Source organism: Ovis canadensis, chromosome 10 (genome assembly GCF_042477335.2).
Source record: "Ovis canadensis isolate MfBH-ARS-UI-01 breed Bighorn chromosome 10, ARS-UI_OviCan_v2, whole genome shotgun sequence".
In the NCBI taxonomy this organism is placed as follows: Eukaryota; Metazoa; Chordata; class Mammalia; order Artiodactyla; family Bovidae; genus Ovis; species Ovis canadensis.
In genome coordinates this window covers 14337902-14352474 of record NC_091254.1, presented here as the reverse complement: position 1 = coordinate 14352474, position 14573 = coordinate 14337902, and the positions used below count along the sequence as shown (strand labels likewise).

General features: G+C 38.3%; 1 pseudogene; it reads left to right on the top strand.

Moving 5' to 3' along the window:
- Positions 1-322: 322 nt before the first annotated feature.
- Positions 323-11805, top strand: LOC138446980 (olfactory receptor 5W2-like; annotated as a pseudogene).
- The last annotated feature ends 2768 nt before the right edge of the window (positions 11806-14573 follow it).

The following is a 14573-nucleotide window of genomic DNA, read 5'->3' as shown; positions in this document are numbered from 1 at the left end:
CAATAAAAAAAAGAAAATATGGTCAAAGTGTAGCAATATTCCTAAATAATGTAGTGAAGGAGACTGTTTCAAAGACATAATGACCAATCCAAGGGGGTTAAAAATGATGGATGGAGGATCTTTCTGAGTTTCATTAGGTTTCCTCTTTGACTGGATAAGGAGGGGATAGTTTCAGGGTAACTGTGAAGCACTCCATATAAACAAATTGTTATTTTCTTCTAACATAGATCAATTTGGCAGCAACAGTGAAGCTTCAAAACTCAACCTTTGCAAAGTTGTTTCTGAATTCACAGGGGAATACACAGAAGCAGAAACATAATTAATGAAATGTTTGCTAACAGCAAACCTAAGGGCAGTAACTCAGGGATTTAAGTCCCCATATACCTGGCAAAATAAAAGACCATCTGCTTATTACCATTTAGCTACTCAAGACCTGCTCATTTCAGGTAGGTTTCCAGGTCCTATCTTAAAGAATATAAGAGGAAATAACTTTTTGAGAAAAAATAAATGTATTTGTAAGTGAAACATTTATGACTGCTTACACAATTAAATTAACTCTGCATTTATTTGCCAGAAATGATATTGATTTCTCTGATTGGGAACCATCTTCCTGAACTTGTTAATAACCACAGTATAACTTCTTAATGATTTTATTTTTTTGTTGGCTCACAAAAAAATATTTTACTATTTTTATCATTGGATAAATGTATACATGAACTGAAGGTTAGTTTCATTTTGTTTAAAAAATAATACAACTACCACAGTAAAAATAAAAACTTGCAAATTAATGCTCATGTGAAAAAAATGTCGAATCTATTAAGGCTTAAGGAAGAAGTTCATTAAATGTATTTTATTCTCATATATATCAAACACATATACAAGTCAAGAGGGAGGAAATATATTTATAATTATGGCTGAGTCGCTTTGCTGTATGGCAGAAACCAACACAACACTGTAAAGCAATTTTACTCCAATTTAGAAATATCAAACAAGACAACACACACACAAAGACACATACATAAGAGAGGGTATGTGTCTGTCAGAAGAATTTATTGTCTCTGATCTCATTTCCATTTTACAATATTAGAGCCCATTTAAAATCCAAACAGATGCAAATGTGTTCTATTGTTTTCAATTCCTTTTAGATCTTTTCTTTCATTCATCAAGTGACTTGATTTTTGACAACTATCTCTGCAAAGGGGTAACAAGTATTGTGACAAATCAATAATAAATTACCAGGAATAAAGGTTGATAATACTTAGATGTCTCACTATTAAACACAACATAAAACCAGTAGCAAAAATAGTGATCATTATTATTGTTCAGTGGCATGGTCATTATTCCAGGAATTAATACAAATATTCTTAAACCAATCATGTAGTGAGAAGCATTATAACTGCAATCCCATTTTGTTTCCATGTAAATATTTTCAAGTATAGAGACTCATTAGCCCTGTCTTACAGCTCAACATCTCTAATACATTAGAATCTTGTTCATATGATTTTGAAGAGGAAAAGAGAAGTAAATTAATTCAAATCTATCAATTGAGATTAAAAAAAAATCAGACTCTAACATGACCTTGTAGGAAGTAACATGGCTCATAAATGACATAATAGATTTGGTTCAGTTTCTCAACAGTCTATTCTAGTTGATTTTTGTTATTGGGTAATAGATAGCTGAAGAAGTGTTAGTCACTCAGTCATGCTGGACTCTGTGACCCCAAGAACTGTAGCCCACCAGCCTCCTTTGTCCATGGAATTCTTTAGGCAAGAACACTGGAGTGAGTGTCATTCCCTTCTCCAAGGGAGCTTCCTGACTTTTGGATCAAACCTGGGTCTCCCATGTTGCAGGCAGATTCTTTTTTGTCTGAACCAACAGAGAAGCCCCAATAGATAGCCCCTTAAATAATGGGCACATGACTGGATGCTTTTCTGAATACAAAAACACATTTATAGAAAGAAATGTGCTCTGCTTTATGATATTTTGAAGATGTGAAGAAATATTACCTATCCATGTATCTTTGTTTTATATATATGTATATATTTTTTCTAAGAGTATAAACAAGAACAAAGAAGGTTGGACTGAGACAGTTACACCTCCACGACTGAATTTATTTTCTTGGGAATTACTGAGAACACCGAGGACAAAGTGACTCTATTTATGATGGTTCTCCTTGTTTATCTCATCAATCTTCTGGCAAATTTTGCAATGATAACCCTGATTAGGATGGATCCCCAGCTGCACACACCCATGTACTTTTTCCTCAGCCACTTCTCCTTCTGTGACCTCTGCTATTCCACAGCCATTGGCCCTAAGATGCTGGTGGACATATTTGCCAAGAACAAGTCAGTCTCTTTCTATGGTTGTGCTCTACAATTCTTGGTCTTCTGTATCTTTGCAGATTCTGAGTATCTCCTGCTGGCAGTGATGGCCTGTGACCAATACAGGCCATCAGTAGCCCCTTGCTCTATGCTGTCAGCATGTCCAATAGGGTGTGCTCCCTGCTCGTGGCTGGGATTTACCTGGTGGGGATGACAGATGCTCTGATACACACAACATTAGCATTCCACTTATGTTTCTGTGCGTCAAATGAGATTAACCATTTCTTCTGTGATTTGCCCCCACATTTCCTCCTTTCCTGCTCTGATATACAGGTCAATGAGTTGGCATTATTCCTTGTTTTTGGCTTCATTGAACCGAGTACCATTTCAGGAGTTCTTGTCTCTTATTTTTATATCATCCTTTCAGTCTTGAAGATCCGCTCTGTAGAGGGGAGGTTCAAAGAATTATTTACCTGCACTTCTCACCTAACTGCAGTGGCGATTTTCCAGGGAACTATTCTCCTTATGTATTTCAGGCCAAGTTCATCCTACTCTCTAGATCAAGACAAAATGACTTCGCTGTTTTATACTCTAGTGATTCCAATGTTAAACCCTCTGGTTTACAGCCTAAGAAACAAGGATGTGAAACAAGCCCTGGGGCGGGGGGGGGGGACTTAAAAGACGATGCTTAATGTTCATATTTCACACACAGGAAAACACACACATTGTGGTTTTTGTCTCTGTAAAATTATGTTGCATCATACAAGAGAAAAGAAGTTATCTCACTAAATATGTAATTTAATAATAAGCATTGGTTATAAAGCCCAGATTTTAGAAACGTTACACCTTCCAAATACAGCGTGCTCATATGTATCAAGAATTTATATATGGCATGTCCTCTTTGTTGAAAACTTTCCTGAGTGTTCTAATTTTCCCACATCATATTGATTCATACTTTCACTTATGTACTATTTCAATTACTAGATACTTCTCATGTGTTTACACAGACCAATGTTTTAACTTTTTTTTTTTTTTATTATTCTATGGCATGTACTATACTGCCGGGAGCCAGCATGAGGAATTCCGCCCATGGCAAAGGTCATGAGGAAGGAAGCCTGACAAAACGCAAAGGCATGATCTGTCTTCAGAGGTCCCCCTGAGTTTTCCTGAAATTCTACCCCCAAAAACCAGAGTTGGCCTGATTTTATTGTTCAGTGCTTTCCACTCTTCTGCCTCTAAAAGGAATTAACTTAAGGCTCCAGCTAACAGTCTCCTGCATAAGAAGGGAATGTTTCAGCTAAAACCCCTTTGATGGTTCTCTAATTTGCCTGACAGGTTCCCCCGGACTTTTTACAACTTGTGAATTGCTTACAGCCCCCCAACCACAAGAGGCACAAAGCTTAAAGCATCTTAAAGATACAGAACCTTTTCTAAAGAGCTAAAAATTATACTGGTGACGGTTTTCACTGTTGACTCGATGACTGCTGCCAGGCCTCCATATTCTTTATCTTTGAGGCACCTGGGAGGATATCAATCAATGTAATCAGGATGCAGAAATAGGAATATAATAGTTAAAAAAAAAGGAATATAGAAGTTTTGATGTGAGCAACACTAGACTTTTGAGTTAATTGCTTTTCTCTTTATAAATCACTGTACTCCTTCTACTTGTTATAAATTGTTGTATCCTTGCTATGTAAGAATGTAACTTTATTTAGTGCTTTCTGAGAGTGGCAACAGACTTTGGGAAGAACAACACAAATAAATCTTCTGGTTGACAAACCCTTATCAGAAAAGGGCCATAAAATGTTAATTGGCCTTCTGGCCAGAAGATGATGTAAATCACCTAAGACTTATGTATACAACTAGGTATGCAGAGAGAAAGTCTGGTCTCGATAAGAGTCAGGGCTGCTGACACTGCATAATTTTGTATTACCCATTGATCACTACGTACAAAAAAAGGTATAAAAAGCCTTTACAACAATAGAGGACGGGCCAGTCACTGGACTGGTTTCCTCTGTGTCTTTACTCTGTTTTCTGGCTGAATTCCCATCAGGGGCGTGGAGGCTCGCCATGTATACTTACTTGCCCTGGATTTTAAGATCCACGTGAGAGGGAGTCCAAGGTGGGCACCCCCCGCTATTCAAGGGGACGCTGGTGGCCTAATGTAGATGGTGCAAGTTCCTTATTTTGGAACTTTATTGGGTTTCCATGTAAACCAAGTTATTCAGCCTCTTTTCTTCACTAAATTTTCCTACTATACTATTTCTTCCTAATTTCTTTTATATTTCTAAATAAATAAGTTTTTCCTCACCATGCTGTCCCCACTTCAAGTTACCCTGGATCCACCAAGGCTGGACCCCAGCAAGTGGTGTCCAGAACAGGCTATTCGAAGGTAGGTCTCCCCCAGTGTGCAGTTTTTGGGATGGCTAGGACCCCACTCAGGGTGTCGCGGACCCCCCAGCATAAGATAGGTAGTGAAAGAGGGGTGGGGAATTTGGGGTTGAAAGAAACCCAGTTGAACGGTTGAAAGAAACCAACGAGTTGAAAGAAACCCCCTCATAGCGAAGGGTGGACAGGTTGAAAGAAACCCCCCTTGGCAAGGGTAAAAACCTTGACAAGGCAGACTTTTATGGGTTTAAAAGAAAACCCCCCTTGGCTAAGGTAAAACCTTGACAAGGCAGATTTTCTATAAGACTTAATTTTCTGACATGGGTAACAGTGAGTCAAAAGAATGACGACTCTTTATAGAAGTAATTTTGCAACTCTTAAACAAAAGATAAAGATAAAAAGGCTAGTTTTCAATTTCTTTTAAAATTTGTATAACAGCAATGTCGTTAGTTTCCAGAAAAAGACACTGTTATTTTGGATACTTGGATGAAGGTGGAAAAGCAGCTAAAAACTTCTTATACTTTATATGAGCCAAAAAATGTTTCTGTAGATGCTTTTGCTCTGTGGAATATGATTAAAAATGTTCTGGACCCCTGTCATGAGGCTGTAGACAGCCTATGGGAGAGGCTATATTGGTGGATGGTAGTGGGTCTCCACCTTCTACACAGATCATATTTTCTGCCATTGACAAAGAAAAGGAGTGAGACTTCCTCCCAAGGTAGAAGAGTGCTTACAGGACACTGAAGCAGGGAGCCCTGTCGAGCTCCCTCCCCCTCTACACAAACCTTAAAAAATTTATCCAACATTTTCTGATTTAAGATGACTGACCGCCACCTCCGACTGCACCTCCCCAGGGTTTAAGAATTCCCCACTTTGCCTCCAAAACCTCCCAGAACATTGCTTAAAGTTGAAAAAGATAGGCAGAATTTTTAAAAAATGAGCTTTTAAAACAGAGCCTGCTCATTTTAAAAATGAGCTTTTAAAAAATCCCCTTAGGAGGGCCTCACCCAAACAAAAAAAAGAGAGAGAAACAGAAAAAGAAGAGAAAAAGAAAGAAAAATAATCATAATAATAAGGATTTTATAAATAAAAAATGTTTCTCTTGAGGCCAAATGGAACATTTTTGCCGGCAATGTTCTGCTAAACAGAGAGGACTAGACAAGCCCTGCCAGTTAACCCCAGGTAGCTCAGGACTAGACCTCAGCTCCACGAAGGCAACAATATTAACCCCTGATGTGCCAGTTACTCTGATTCCAATGGGAGTGGCTGGCCCCCTGCCTGAGGACATTGTAAGACTTGTGCTAGGGCGTAGCTTGCTTTTTTTCCAAAGCATTTCAGCGGTGTCTGGTGTAGTAGATTCTGATTATACTGATGAAATTAAAGTTTTGATATTGCTGCATGCTAAAACTGTGCAAATTAATAAAGGTTAAGGAATAACACAGCTTTTGCTTTTATCTTATTATCAGACAGGAAAAACCTTGACTTCTCAAGCTAGGGGTCCCAAAGGATTTAAATCTAGTGATCTAGCTTTTTGGGTGCAGAAAATTACAGCTTCTAGGCCTTTAATAGATTTTTTTTAATTCGAAGAAATAAAAAGTCATGGCTGTTAGACACTAGAGCAGATGTTTCTTGCATTGCTGGGAAAGACTGGCCCAGCTCCTGGCCAACACATACTACTGAAAATTAATTGGTGAGATTAGAGAAAGTGGTATGCAGGATAGGAATGCTGTAGAAGAAAAGGTGAGAGAGAGTTTAAAACCTTGATGAGTAGTGAGTTCCCTATTGCTGGAGGTATTCAAGCAAAGATTAGATAGTTACTTATCACCTAAAGAGCTATAGACCAGATTTGGGTTATAGAAGGATAATTGGAAAAGCTTATAAAGATATTGTGTAACAGCTCTTTACTTGCTTCTCATATTTCAATCTGCCAAAAGTTTAAAAACTGATAATGCCCCTTTAAAGCTGCAGAGAGATTGTTTACTAACTATAAATTATTTCCAGAAATTATTATGGGATATTAATTTGATATGCCCACATTTAAAACTGACTACTGCAGATTTAAAGCCTTTTGTTTGATTGCTTAAAACACAATCCTAATCCCAGTTCTAAAAGAAAGTTGACTAGTGTGACAGAGTTGGCTTTTGTTAAAGTGGATGAGGCTTTAAATGATCAGTTAATTAAGATTAATATTACCAAAAGATGAGATTAATTTATTCTTGCCACAAAACAGGATGCTTGTGATAAGAGGGCTCATTGGTTCCATCTGCCAGTGACCCCAAGAAAAATAGTTTTATCTTATCCCAACTTGGTGACACAATTAATTTTAAAAGGAAGAAAAAGAAGTGTGGAACTTCTTGGAAAAGAAGTAACAAATATAGTAATTCCATTCAATGAGGGTCAATTGCAAGTCTTTTACAAAATAGTGATGACTGGCGAGTTGCCCTGATAGATTTCAGGGGTCAAATTTTGTTTCATTTGCCCTCAAGCCCCCACAGTAGCTAAAAGTTCAAAAATATTAAATTGGCAGTTTGAAGATACCTGTGAAACTTTCCAAACTCTATGTAGTTCCTTTGCTTCCCTTTACCCTCTGGGGGAGGGACGTGCTGTCTCAAATAGGAGTTGCTCAGAAAAGGGATTTCTCAATTTCTTATTTATCAATAGGTGGTAAAATTGACAATATTTTATGTATTGTTATAAATACATAAAATTATATTTGCCTAATTACAGTTTGCCTAATTGGGTATGGGTATAAATAAAATATAATAAAGGTGTACCTACTAGTGTTTTAAATTACTAGAGTTTTAAAGGATTGCATATAAGGTACATAAACATGAGTTATACAAATATCAATGTTACAGTAACATCCTGAAGTGACAAGCACAAAGGTATAAATGCCTAAACTGGAAGAAACTTAAAACCCTCATGTTAATTCCTATTTTTTTTAACTTTTATTTTATTTTTATTTTTATTTTTTTTTACTTTATTCTTAAATGTAGTATTTCTAACTTGTAACAAGACATATTGGTAGGCAGCCATTTTTTGTGTCTTAAAATAACTGGGGGCATAGTTAAAATTTTATACATCAAATGATTGCTAAAAACTGTTGCAGGTGAGATGTGGTCATTTTTAGTTTATTTGAAATGTCTTAAGGTGGGGGGAGGAGGGAGAAAAAATACTTAAAATTTGGAAAACTCTAAACCTTTTGATAAGAAATTGTAATTTTCGCTTATGTTATCTTCAAGGATATAAAAGGTTGATAAATTGGTGTAGTTAAACTGGGCCATAACCATTGGTGATCGTGAGGACCGGTAATTAAGCCTGCAGAAAAAAATTACAATCTAAGAATTTAAAAAATAAGATCCTTAAGATTTTGTTGAATTGCATCAATTTTCAATTTCTGTATTTTATGTGCATTTAAAAACTGCAATAAGTTGAATGGGTTAATCTTGTCTAATATAAGTAAATGAGTCTGTAGACTGTGATCTCCCCAAACTAAAAAGTATAGTACTTGGAATTGTGTTCTTTATGGTTGTAGGGTTGGAAAAGCACTAATATGCAGAAAATAAAGGAATTACACAGTGGAAAAAAAAAAAAAAGAAGGTATACCTAATTTTGTTTATAAATCTATACTTAATTAATTGGTATATAAATTAATATGTATACTATATATGCATATCAGATATATACTGTATAATTATATTATATATATAATATATGTATTGCAGTAATATAATGTGTATGTGGATGATATTAATTGGTAAAGAATGGTGTGCTGTGATGATATATGTTGTATATACTGTATAATTATATTGCGTGTGTGTGTGACATACTTTATTACAGTGCATTGGTTTGTGTCAGTTGGTATTAGTTGTGTGCACATTGTATTGTTGCAATATATATTAATTAATACGTTAATTATAAAGATTAATTCAAGTATATTGATTTATTAAATTGTTTGGTAAAGAATCAAAATTGTAAATTCCATTTAACAGAGAACAACTTGATGCTTTTCAGATGTTTGATGATGATTGGCAGATTGCTATAGGAAATTATTGTGATCAAATTCTACATCATTTACCCTCACAAGCTTTGCTAATTCAAAAATTAAGAAAGGAGAATTTAAGCAGTTTTCTCCCATCAGATTTTACAACATGCTCTCTTTGTAATAAATTAAATGCTGATTCGTCCAGAACGACAAAATGTAAAGCCATTGGTAAAGTAGAAGTACCTCCTCTCCAGACAATGGAAAGGTCCCAACCCGTTAACTGGAGGTCGAGGATGTGCTTGTATATTTTCCACAGGACAGATTCGCCATGTCACAGTTCACCAGACACCTGATTCACCACAAAAGAAAAAGGGAACTCCTTTGCTGCCACTGCTGCAGGAAACAGCCACGGGCCGAGAGCCACGTCTGGGGCCAACCTGACTGACTGACGGGACCCAGGGAGCCGCACTCGCAGCTGGCAGCAGTGCCAGCATCCATCTGCAAAACTATGGGATAGAGGGTTGATAGAGAGAGGAGATATATGGAAACTGTATACTTTTTGTGCAATTTTTTGTCTCGCGTGGCTGCCGCTAGACCCAACACGGGTTCAGCAGAGGGTGGGGCGAAGGCCGCCACGCCCTCCGGCAGGAGAGGGAAGACAAACATGGAGATCCCAGCAGGACTGACAGCTGCTGCAGTGCAAACTCCAACCAGAAAATGACTCTGTTTACTCTATTTTGGCTTGTTTACCCTCTCTTTATGTTTTTCTTTTCACCAATGATTCCGGAAATCTTAATGTACAAATGGACCTAATGTAATAACTTGTGAACAATGTATGCTTTCATCTTAACTCCTCACTATAATGTTTGTTCTTTTGTGGTTCTAAAACCCTATCTTATGGTGCCTGTAACTGTAACCACTTATTGGTATGATAATTATGGTCTTGCTGCGTAACATCAACTGTTACCGTTACTGTTATTGTTACTTTGGCAGCAACACCATCGACTCAACAAGTGCATACTGCCCAGTATGTTGATACTATGTCTGGGAATGTTTCTTTGGTGTTGGCAACACAGGAAGTTGTAGAAAGGAAGTAAGAAGTGGGGACGGATGCCCTAGAGGAAGCAATGATGCATGTTGAGACTGAATTGTAGGTTTTGAAAGTAGAGTTAACATTGTCTTATTGTGCCGACTGCAGTAGACTTGTGTGACACCCCTGAGGGTAAATGAGACAGATTGTGGCTAGGAGGGAAATGAGAATCATGTTTCAAGGGAATATAACGGCTCCAACATTGGTTTGGATTTGGGAAAACTTCACGGTCAGATAGAGACCATGAAACACTCCTGATTAGATTTTACTGCGGCAGGAGCAGCTAATGACTTTTTCCACACCTTCTCTAAATTCATTTCTGGAAAGACTATTCTGTCTACTATTCTTAGCTATGTTGCTATGGGTGCTCTAATCTTGCTCCTCATAATCATCCTTCCTTGTATTGTCAGAGCATTCTTCCTTGTATTGTCTTCGAAGGAGCATTTAGAATTTCACAACTGAATTACACCTGGCTGTTTCAAAAAATAAAAAGAAATGGGGAGATGCCGGGAGCCAGCGTGAGGAATCCTGCCCATGGCAAAAGTCATGAGGAAGGAAGCCCGACAAAACACAAAGGCATGATCAGGCTTCAGGGGTTCCCCCGAGTTTTCCTGAACATCTACCCACAAAAATCAGAGTTGGCTTTATTTTATTGTACTGTGCTTTCCACTCTTCTGCTTCTAAAAGGAATTAACTTAGGGCTCCAGTTAACAGTCTCCTGCATATGAAAGGAATGTTTCAGCTCAAACCCCTTTGATGGCTCTCTACCTTGCCTGACAGGTTCCCCTGGACTTTTTACAACTTGTGAATTGCTTACAGCCCCCCAACTGCAAGAAGCACAAAGCTTAAAGCATCTTAAAGATACAGAACCTTTTCTAAAGAGTTAAAAATTATATTGGTGATGGTTTTCACTGTTGACTTATGACTGCTGCCAGGCCTCCATATTCTTTATCTTTTAGGCACCTGGGAGGATATCAATCAATGTAATCAGGATGCAGAAATAGAAATATAGTACTTTTGATGTTAGCAACACTAGACTTTTGAGTTACTTACTTTTCTTTTTATATATCACTGTACTCCTTTTACTTGTTATAAATTGTTGCATCCTTGCTATGTAAGAATGTAACTTTATTTAGTGCTTTCTGAGAGTGGCAGCAGACTTTGGGAATAAAAATATAAAGAAGCCTTCTGGTTGACAAACACTTATCAGAAAAGGGCCATAAAATGTTAATTGGCCTTCTGGCCAGAAGATGATGTAAATCACCTAAGACTTATGTATACAACTAGGTATGCAGAGAGAAAGACTGGTCTCGATAAGAGTCAGGTCTGCTGATGCTGCATAATTTTATATTATCCATTCATCACTATGTACAAAAAAAGGTATAAAAAGCCTTCACAACAATAGAGGACGGGCCAGTCACTGGACTGGTTTCCCCTGTGTCTTTACTCTTTTTTCAGGCTGGATTCTCATCTGGGGCATGGAGGCTCGCCATGTATACTTACTTGCCCCGGCTTTTAAAATCCACACTAGAGGAAGCCCAGGCGGGGCACCCCCTGCTATTCAAGAGGACGCCAGTGGCCTAAAGTAGATGGTGCAAGTTCCTTGTCTTGGAACTTTATTGGTTTTCCATGTGAACCAAGTTATTCAGCCTCTTTTCTCCACTAAATTTTGCTACTATGCTATTTCTTCCTAATTTCTTTTATATTTCTAAATAAATAAGTTTTTCTTCGCCACACTGTCCCCGCTTCGAATTACCCTGGATCAACCAGGGCTGGACGCCGGCCGTATACTTTCTGTACTAATGAATATGGTTTCAGTGTGTCTGCCCTCTGATGCCCTCCTGCAACACCTACCATCTTACTTGGGTTTCTCTTACCTTTTTGTGGGGTATCTCTTCACAGTGCTCCAGCAAACACAGCCACTGTTCCTTACCTTAGACGAGGGGCATCTCCTTATCACCACCGTTCCTGGCCTTCAACGTGGGATAGCACCTCTAGGCCCTCCTGTGCCTGCACACTAGTCAATCTAATCACACTAGGACCACAGCCTTATCTAACTCAATGAAACCAAACCATGGCCACGGGGAAACCAAAGACAGGCGGGTCGTGGTGGAGAGGTCTGACAGAGTCTGTTCCACTGGAGAAGGGAATGGCAAACCAATTCAGTATTCTTGCCTTGAGAACCCCATGGACAGTATGAAAAGGCAAAATGATAGGATACTGAAAGAGGAACTCTCCATGTCAGTAGGTGCCCAATATGCTACTAGAGATCAGTGGGGAAATAATTCCAGAAAGAATGAAAGAATGAAGCCAAAGCAAAAACAATACCAGCTGTGGATGTGACTGGTGATAAAAGCAAGGTCCAATGCTGTAAAGAGCAATTTTGCATAGGAAGCTGAAATGTCAGGTCCATGAATCAAGGCAAATTGGAAGTGGTCAAACAAGAGATGGCAAGGGTGAACATCAACATTCTAGGAATCAGAGAACTAAAATGGACTGGAATGGGTGAATTTAGCTCAGATGACCATTATATCTACTACTGCGGGCAGGAATCCCTCAGAAGAAATGGAGTAGCCATCATGGTCAACAAAAGAGTCCAAAATGCAGTACTTGGATGCAATCTCAAAAACGACAGAATGATCTCTGTTCATTTCCAAGGCAAACCATTCAATATCACAGTAATCCAAGTCTATGCCCCAACCAGTAATGCTGAAGAAGCTGAAGTTGAAAGGTTTTATGAAGACCTACAAGACCTTTTAGAACTAACACCAAAAAAAGATGTCCTTTTCATTATAGGGGACTGGAATGCAAAAGTAGAAGTCAAGAAACTCCTGGAGTAACAGGCAAATTTGGCCTTGGAGTACGGAATGAAGCAGGGCAAAGGCTAATAGAGTTTTGCCAAGAAAATGCACTGGTCATAGCAAACACACTCTTCCAACAACACAAGAGAAGACTCTACACATGGGCATCACCAGATGGTCAACACCGAAATCAGATTGATTATATTCTTTGCAGCCAAAGATGGAGCTCTATACAGTCAACAAGAACAAGACCAGGAGCTGACTGTGGCTCAGATCATGAACTCCTTATTATCAAATTCAGGCTCAAATTAAAGAAAGTAGGGAAAACCGCTAGACCATTCAGGTATAACCTAAATCAAATCCCTTATGATTATACAGTGGAAGTGAGAAATAGATTTAAAGGCCTAGATATGATAGATAGAGTGCCCGATGAACCATGAAATGCTGTTCGTGACATTGTACAAGAGACAGGGATTAAGACCATCCAATGGAAAAGAAACCCAAAAAAGCAAAATGGCTGTGTGGGGAGGCCTTACAAATAGCTGTGAAAAGAGGAGAAGTGAAAACCAAAGGAGAAAAGGAAAGATATAAGCATCTGAATTCAGAGTTCCAGAGAATAGCAAGAAGAGATAAGAAAGCCTTCTTCAGCAATCAGTGCAAAGAAATAGAGGAAAACAACAGAATGGGAAAGAATAGAGATCCCTTCAAGAAAATTAGAGAGACCAAGGGAACATTTCATGCAAAGATGGGCTCAATAAAGGACAGAAATGACATGGACCTAACAGAATTAGAAGATATTAAGAAGAGGTGGCAAGAACACATGGAAGAATTGTACCAAAAAGTTCTTCACGACCCAGATAATCATGATGATGTGATCACTAATCTAGAGCCAGACATCTTGGAAAGTGAAGTCAACTGGGCCTTAGAAAGCATAACTACGAACAAAGCTAGTGGAGGTGATGGAATTCCAGTTGAGCTGTTTCAAATCCTGAAAGATGATGCTGTGAAAGTGCTGCACTCAATATGCCAGCAAATTTGGAAAACTCAGCAGTGGCCACAGGACTGGAAAAGGTCAGTTTTCATTCCAATTCCAAAGAAAGGCAATGCAAAACAATGCTTAAACTACTGCACAATTTCACTCATCTCACAAGCTAGTAAACTAATGCTCAAAATTTTCCAAGCCAGGCTTCAGCAATACATGAACAGTGAAATCCCTGGTGTTCAAACTGGTTCTAGAAAAGGCAGAGGAACCAGAGATCAAATTGCCAACATCCAGTGGATGATGGAAAAAAACAAGAGAGTTTCAGAAAAACATCTATTTCTGCTATATTGACTATGCCAAAGCCTTTGACTGTGTGTATCACAGTAAACTGTGGAAAATTCTGAAAGAGATGGGAATACCAGACCACCTAACCTGCCTCTTGAGAAATCTGAATGCAGGCCAGGATGCAACAGTTAGAACTGGACAGGGAACAACAGACTGTTTCCAAATAGGAAAAGGAGTACGTAAAGGCTGTATATTGTCACCCTGCTTATTTATCTTATATGCAGAACACATCATGAGAAATGCTAGACTGGAAGAAACACAAGCTGGAATCAAGATTGCCAGGAGAAATATCAATAACCTCAGATATGCAGATGACACCACCCCTATGGCAGAAAGTGAAGAGGAACTAAAAAGCCTCTTGATGAAAGTGAAGGGAGAGAGTGAAAAAGTTGGCTTAAATCTCAAGTTTCAGAAAACGAAGATCATGGCATCCAGACCTATCATTTCCTGGGAAATAGATGGGGAAACAGTGGAAACAGTGTCAGACTTTATTTTTGGGGGCTCCAAAATCACTGCAGATGGTGACTGCAGGCATGAAATTAAAAGACACTTACTCCTTGGAAGAAAAGTTATAACAAACTTAGATAGTGTATTCAAAAGCAGAGACATTACTTTGTCGACTAAGGTCCATCTAGTCAAGGCTATGATTTTCCCTGTGGTC